Source organism: Paramisgurnus dabryanus, chromosome 1 (assembly GCF_030506205.2).
Source record: "Paramisgurnus dabryanus chromosome 1, PD_genome_1.1, whole genome shotgun sequence".
NCBI classification, from domain to species: Eukaryota; Metazoa; Chordata; class Actinopteri; order Cypriniformes; family Cobitidae; genus Paramisgurnus; species Paramisgurnus dabryanus.
This window is the reverse complement of record NC_133337.1, coordinates 33600463-33609118: the sequence shown is the minus strand read 5'-3', so window position 1 is coordinate 33609118 and position 8656 is coordinate 33600463.

The window sequence follows — 8656 nt, the reverse complement described above, 5'->3', positions numbered from 1 at the left end:
TAAAAAAATTTCCTTTAAGGGCTTCTGTAGAAAAATGGCAGCACAAAATGGCGACTTCCATGTAAGGGGACCCTCTGTGTATGTAGATAAAAAGGTCTCGTTCTAAGGTAATAAACACAAAACGGTTCCTTATGAAAGGTCTTTATACACCCCTGATAATATAGTTTTGTATATTATTTTGCATTTCTGTCAAAAGATCCTTCTAAAAATTACACACTGCACCTTTAAACAAGCAAAAAAAATCTGCCAATGGGGTAAGAAAAAACAGACTTATTTTCTTAGGTCAAATCTGACAATGGGGGTAAGAAAAAAATATTTTACACACTGCAAAAAATGTTTTTCTTGCATAGTATTTTTGTCTTGTTTTATCTAACATTTCTTAAATCAAGATGTTTTTTTTCTTGATAAGAAAATAACCTAAGAAAATAAGTCTGTTTTTTTGCTTACCCCATTAGTTCTGACAAGAGATATTTTCCAATGGGGTAAGCAAAAACCAGACTTATTTTCTGAGGTCATTTTGCTCATCAAGAAAAAACATCTTGATTTAAGAAATTTTAGATATTTGTACTGAAAACAAGACAAAAGTAAGTAAGAAAAACTTTTTTTTTGCAGTGTGTATAAGATTTTTTTTCTTATACTCCCATTTAGTGTTGGGGAAAGTTACTTTTAAAAGTAATGCATTACAATATTAAGTTACTCCCCAAAAAAGTAACTAATTGCGTTACTTTTCATGGAAAGTAATGCTTACGTTACTTTTGCATTACTTTTGCGTTACTTTTTCTTACTTGGCTGAGGCTTGATCTCTTTCAGGCCTTGCAGGTGTTTTTATGATCGCAAAAATGTCAAGCTCTGGCCTGCCATTTCCGTTTCTGACTTAAACTGTTTCACCTCAGGCGCACAGAGAGCGTAATTCTACGTTAATATGTTTAGTTTAATTCAGTACATTATTTTATTTTTAAATTGAATTAATTAAACTGAAAAGTAACTCAAATATTCATGTGTACATTTATAAAGTAATGCGTTACTTTACTCGTTACTTCAGAAAAGTTATATTATTACGTAATGCACGTTACTTGTAATGCGTTACCGCCAACACTGCTCCCATTGTTCTTGAAGACAAAAATACTAAGTAAAAAAGTAATTTTTTGCTGTGTAATATAAATATCTTTTAAACATCTTGTCTTTAATTAGTTCTGACTAGAGATATTTTCCACATTTGAAACCCAAATTTGACATAATTTATTTATTTTAACCATGAAAGCTTTTTCAGTTAATATATGACATGCATCTTGTAAAACGCCAACACTTTCTGCCATTCAAATGTTTATGAGGGAGTTTATTTTATTACCTCAGAGGTACATATCTGTACCAAAGAGAACTTATTAGTATTACTGGTACCTAATTAGTTGTATTATTTATTAGCAGGATAGTATTGGGTTTCTCTGTGGAGTTCTATAGTTAGTTTTTCGGGATTTTGGCAGGTATGATGTGCCTTTAGGGCTGTGTTGGGCTCTGATACTCTGAGTCAGTTGGCAGCAGTAAAAGCTTGTGTCAGATGGAAACTACAGTATAAATCAAAACCAGACTAAACCAGAGAAACAGACATAAGATCAGATCAGTCCACTTACTCGCAGACTTCACCAGCATGCCAGATTTTACGACACGGATTACATCAGATCGCAGTATGACAAGTTTTAGTGGTTAGCTGAATAAGTTTAAAAACAACAAGCTGGTCTAGCTTTATAAGGGCACACATTATCTGACCTTTAGTCAAATGGGTCAAATATTAACACGTGTATTGAGAGCATATTTGTCATAGCCATATTAAAAACTAAAATCTGAAATTGTGCTGATAGCTTAGACAAAACACTACACACCCATCTACAAACTTGCACAGCTGTATTTTCTCTGTGGTCTTAAGATGTGAAGTTTGCGAGTGCTTTTCTTTGGTGGTTGGTATCTATCTATCTATCCTATCTATCCTATCTATCCTATCTATCTATCTATCTATCTATCTATCTATCTATCTATCTATCTATCTATCTATCTATCTATCTATCTATCTATCTATCTATCTATCTATCTATCAATTTATCTATCTATCTATCTATCTATCTATCTATCTATCTATCTATCTATCTATCTATCTATCTATCTATCCATCTATCCATCTATCCATCTATCTATCCATCCATCCATCCATCCATCTATCCATCTAGTCAAAGTGTACATGTTTCTCGTCAACCTGCATAGTTTTCCTCCAACCCAAATCACACATATCTTAATAAATGTCTTCAGGATTATTTGAAAATTACAGTCAGATGTGCTCGATTACGATTGGTCCTAAACTCAGCAGAACAGTAATGTTCCAGGATTGCAGTTTGACGCCACTGTTTTAAAGAGTTTTGTGGGCAATTATAAATTGTGTCTATGTATGAAGTTTTTTACAAGTCTACAATTTTAATTACTTTTTTCAAGGGAGGTCTCGGACCAGAGAGCGACGAAAGAGAAAAAGTCACCAACACGTGTTCAGCTACTCTCCTCTGTTAAAAAAACAACACCACTCCAGGTGGATACTTCATGAAGTTGGTTAAGAGAAAGTCCAGATTGTCCAGAGCTTTGATCTAAAGGCTAGCAAGAGCCTTTGAAGAAGCTTAAATATATGCATTTTTCTGGTCACCGCATTCTTCCCATTTTCCTTTTTTATATGTGTGATTTTTCTATATATTTAATGGGTGCACCTAACAGGGTTTCCACACCTTAGTTAACTTCAAAATCAAGGACCTTTCAAGGACTTTCCAGGTCCAATACCCTCAAATCCCAGATAGCATGCAACCATTAACAATGTTAAAAATCATTGATTTGTCAATGTTACAGTTTTTCTCAGTCGCTTTGGTAAAATTCTCAGATCAGAATTGAAATTCTCAAAACTGCTTGTTCAATTCTCACATCATTGTGTCACTTGTGCACATCAAAAAAGCAGTTTCTCATTTCTTTGAACAAGTTGCAAATGCTTTGGTACATCCATGCAAATGATTATGTACAATTCTCTGCTTTTTCCTACATTATCAGTTGCTTATGTCATGTTGATCAAAATGTATTATAATGGGTCTCTGTTGAATAGTCTCACTCCACACAACATTTAGGCATTAGTTCATATTATAAGTCTTTACATGCAAAATGGTTGAACATGTTGTCAAAATACAGGATATGGTCAAACATATTTCTATACATTTCCATTAGACATTTTTTCTAAATCTGTCTTGAATTGGTAAATTGCTCCTAGGTGAATCTTGACTTTCTCTAACAGACAGAAACATCCCCAACAAGCAAAAACCGAGACATTGAAATGACTGCTCACTATAGACCCAATAAAGTCCGGCTATGAGTAATCCACTTCTACCCTAAACAACCTTGAATTTGGTTACATGCCATTTTTGCCAAAATAACTTGAAGATGTATGATATTCCAACATGTAAGCAAAGTGTGTTCAAGGTGTTTGCTTTCATTTCGTTTACATGTTCTAAAAGTATATGCATCATCTATTCTTGGGCTATGGTTAGACATCTTTTAGACATCTATCATGTTCACATTTCTACTTTTTTTCCTCTTTATGCTATGCAGTGCTTGCAGTGCTGTCTTTCAATGAATTACAGTACAAACAGTATTTTGTCAAGTCTCTTGCAATCAAACTCACACACAACTTATACTAAGGTGTAACTTACAATTTACAATACTTGTTGTCAAAACTTTAGCCATAGTTTACATCAGAACATTCCTCCAGAGTAAACTGTTATATTGACAACATGACTAAACAATTTGACTGTCTTATCCGTACACAATGACACAATGACTTGTTATTCTGATGGCACTGACATGTTCATTGACACAGATATTTAATTTTGAGAGATGAACTAAGTATTTTGAGTAAAAGAGTGGCTTTTGCAGGTTATCCATGATGTTTTGCTATTTGTACAAATTGTTTTGAGAAATGCACTTACTGTTTTGCAAATTGTGAGTATGATTCGAGAAATGTACCAAAGCGACTGAGAAAAACTGTAATACCATTGAATCAATATTACGTTTGCACGTTTTTTAATATTGAAAAAATATTGAAATTTCAACAAATCACCATTATTGTGATCAGTGTTTGCTTTAGTTTGGCCCTTTCTCTTGTGTTTTAATGGTAAGTTTTCTTTGGCTGCCGAGGCAGTGTTTTAAAATACATCTGCTATTGCAAAGAAAACAAAGATCTAATGTTATCAAGTAGTTTAATTCTTGTAGATATACCTAAATTATATTAATTAAATACTGTTAAAGTTATGCAAAACGTTGGTTTTACAGTACTAGTTGGAAACAGTGTCAGGTCTGTTATTTTAAGGATTACAAAAACACATTAAAAAAATTAAACTACTGAATCTATCTCTGATATCATGAAGCGGTCTATGAATCTCATCAATGGTGACGATCGACAAAAGAAAGCTTCATGCTGCAATGCATGCTGGGTATCATCGTAGTACTAAACTAATTTATAACTCCCAGCATGCATTGCAGTTGATCGTTTTATATGAATTTGTTTGATGATTGTCGAGATTTGTAGGATGAGTAATGAAGTCTGAATGTGTCAACAATTTTTCTGTTTGTCTTGTCACAGTGTATTTACAAACCAAAACAATTATAAATGTCAAAAATGGATCAACATAATCATGTAAAGCAGCTTAACTTTATATAATCTTGACTTCTTCACAAAAAGCCATTACTTTCAACTTAACTTTGAAACACATCTTTCTTTTCCAATGCATATGTGTTTCTACATAAACACATACAAACACTAAAAAAAAAGAAAAGAAAGATTTAACTTAGTGAATAACAAGAGTCAAGGACCCAACTAAAGCAAACACTGATCACAATAATGGTGATTTGTTGAAATCTCAATATTTTTTCAATATTAATGGAGGGTGCAAACCTGATATTGATTCAATGCAGTTAACATTGACAAATCAACTGTTTTTAACATTGTTTCAATGGTTTGCATGCTATCTAGGATTCAAGTACTAAATGTACGGACACATTTCAAGTGAGAGCAAGGTTACATTGTGTTAACTGTAAAGATACATTGTTACAGTTCCCTTTTGAGGGAACTCGCGCTGCGTCACTGCGGTGACACTTTGGGGACACCTCTAAGGGTAAATGCGTCTGAATGTGTATATCAAATTCAACCTATGGTGAGGCTTAATGACAAAGACAGGGTGATGCTGGAGCCAGGAAGTATATCGCTATCTGAAATATTGCCAAAGACTGCGTTACAGGGACGCAGGAAGTATGTCAAGGGTGACGCAGCACCTCGTTCCCTTCTCAGTGAACAACAGTTACATAGGTAACCAGAGACGTTTTCATGTGTCAAACACAACTATGCAAAAAAGCATTTTGGGATGAATCAACATACAGAAGATCGCACCCAAATAGGGGCATTTTAGACATGCTATAGGCTATAACAAATGTTCTTCGGGTATTTTGAGCTGAAACTTTACAGGCACATTCGGGGCTCCCATGAGACTTTTATTTATTTTATCTTGTAAAAATACATTATTCTTTTTTTTGACATTCAACAATTTTGGTTTTGTACATCCATGAAAGCGCACTGCTGGGTATTGAGCTTTTGTAATGGCTGAATGCAATAGAGAGAATATGAGCCTTTATTTTGGCTCTCTAGATGACTGTATTTACTCTATAAGCTTTCACTACATGTAAGAATCACTGTGAACAATGTGTTTTAAGTGTAGCTGACTCCTCGTGTAAATATTATTCACTTGTCCAAATCTTTTGTGTGTTTATGTTAGACTCACATGACCCTATTAGGCAGATATTTTGACTTTCTTGCCTCTATATGCTTATCATTTTCTTTTGTCTCAGTAGCCCAGCTGTTACTTAGACAGGAGAGGTTGAATTTTATTGTGCGGTTTGGTCAGCGCTCTGCCTGCAGGTTCTAATGAATCTAACAGACTCCCTTGCGCCACATCTCACGTCTGGAGGCTGGTCTACAGATCGGCCAAGCATAAGGCACACAGAACAGCTTGCCACTTTTTACTTTAAACAGTTCGGAGATTAAAACCAGATTGCGGGCAGAAGTTGAGTCATCGATCTAGATTTCGGTTTGCATTGTGTAACTGACCGCTGAATGCCATGGGATTTTACACGCTTGACTTTTATAACAATGATTCAGAGTGTATGTCAAGTCAGGTCTACAGGATATTGAAATTGTATTCTGACACATCTTTGCATGTGAATTTCGAAACCGTTTATACATCGTGTGCTTTTTCTCTGTGGATTTAACCTTTTGGATGGATAATTTTTGCACATAGTTTCCGCATTAGCATTTACAGTTTACTGTTTGTATGCAAGGACACAGCCAACAGCAGTTGACAGCAGAATGAATCTAATGTCAACTATCCTATAGGGAGTGTAGGTGGTGTCAAAAACAGCTGTAACACACTTTGATCTAATTCGTCCAGCATGAATCACAGGAAAAGAGATCAGATTCAGTGAGGGATAAAATAATAAATGCCATATGGAAGATAAATTCATAGTATTTTATTCTAGTTTCTGTAGCAAATCTCTATAAAGAAACTGTGGTCTCATGCTAAAAAAAGCAAAAACATGCTGGGTTGTTTTAACTCATGATTGTGTAAAAATATGAACAAACCCAACTGTTGGGTTTAAATTAACCTATGCTGGATTGTTTGAACCCAAAATGATGGGTTGTTTCAAACAAGGGTTGGGTCAAATATGAAGAAACCCAACTGTTGGGATTAAATTAACCTATGCTGAATTGTTTCAACCCAGAATGCTGGGTTGTCTCAAACAATGGTTGTGTCAAATATGGAGAAACCCAACTGTTGGGTTTAAATTAACCTATGCGGGATTGTTTTAACCCAAAATGCTGGGTTGTCTCAAACAAGGGTTGTGTCAAATATGGAGAAACCCAACTGTTGGGATTAAATTAACCTATGCTGGATTGTTTGAACCCAAAATGATGGGTTGTTTCAAACAAGGGTTGGGTCAAATATGGAGAAACCCAACTGTTGGGATTAAATAAACCTATGCTGGGTTGTTTCAACCCAAAATGCTGGGTTGTTTCAAACAAGGGTGTTGGGTCGAATATGGAGAAACCCAGCTGTTGGGTTTAAATTAACCTATGCTGGATTGTTTGAACCCAAAATGCTGGGTTGTTTCAAACAAGGGTTGGGTCAAATATGGAGAAACCCAACTGTTGGGATTAAATTAACCTATGCTGGATTGTTTCAACCCAAAATGATGGGTTGTTTCAAACAAGGGTTGGGTCAAATATGGAGAAACCCAACTGTTGGGATTAAATTAACCTATGCTGGATTGTTTCAACCCAAAATGATGGGTTGTTTCAAACAATGGTTGTGTCAAATATGGACAAACTCAACTGTTGGGATTAAATTAACCTATGCTGGATTGTTGAAACCCAAAATGCTGGATTGTTTTAACTCATTGTTGTGTAAAATATGGACAAACCCAACTTTTGGGTTTACATTAACTTATGCTGGATTGTTTTAATTCAAAATGCCAGGTTGTATCAAATAATGGTTGCGTCAGATATGGACAAACCCAACTTTTGGGTTTAAATGACCTATGCTGGATTGGTTTAACCCAAATGCTGGGTTGTTTTAACTCATGATTGTGTAAAATATGGACAACTGTTGGGTTTAAATTAACTTGGGCAGGATTATTTTAACCCATGATGCTGGTTTGTTTCAAACAATGGTTGGGTCAAATATGGACAAACCCAACTGTTGGGTTTAAATTAACCTATGCTGGACTGTTTCAACCCAAAATGATGGGTTGTTTCAAACAAGGGTTGGGTCAAATATGGAGAAACCCAACTGTTGGGATTAAATTAACCTATGCTGGATTGTTTCAACCCAAAATGCTGGTTTGTTTCAAACAATGGTTGTGTCAAATATGGACAAACCCAACTGTTGGGTTTAAATTAACCTATGCTGAATTGTTTCAACCCAAAATGCTAAGTTGTTTTTAAACAATGGTTGGGTCAAATATGTCAAATATGGTATTTTCAAGGTTAATTTAAATCAACGATTGGGTTTTTCCATATTTTACCTAACCATAGGTTGAAACAACCAAGAATTTTTAGATTGCATTTTTAGATTTCTTCTAATAACAGCAAAAAATCAAATTTAAAAGTGTAACAAGCCATACAATTTAGAATAATAAGTCGATTAAAACAAAAAGATTTTTAAAATGCATCACAGCTATTTTAATAAAGTTGAATATTTTATTTTAAGGACGTTTCTGTGTGGCTTACTGTTTCAAATTGAGCAGGGACGAACCCTGCCACTGGGTTAAGTTAACCTAGAAAATGTTTAGACTCAACAATTGGTTTAAACAACCCAGCATTTTGGGTTAAAACAACCCAGAAGAGGCTAAATTACAACCCAATGGATTGAGTTTGTCTCTTTTTGGACCCATGGTTTGAACATAACCCAGCATTTTTATAAGGTTAAAATTTTATACAGTAAGGCAAAGGAAGAGAGTAAGAAGATTAAAATGTGAAGCAGCTAAATAAGAGGGTGTGGGTCACACAACTGTTTTTTATGGACGTTTGGCTGTA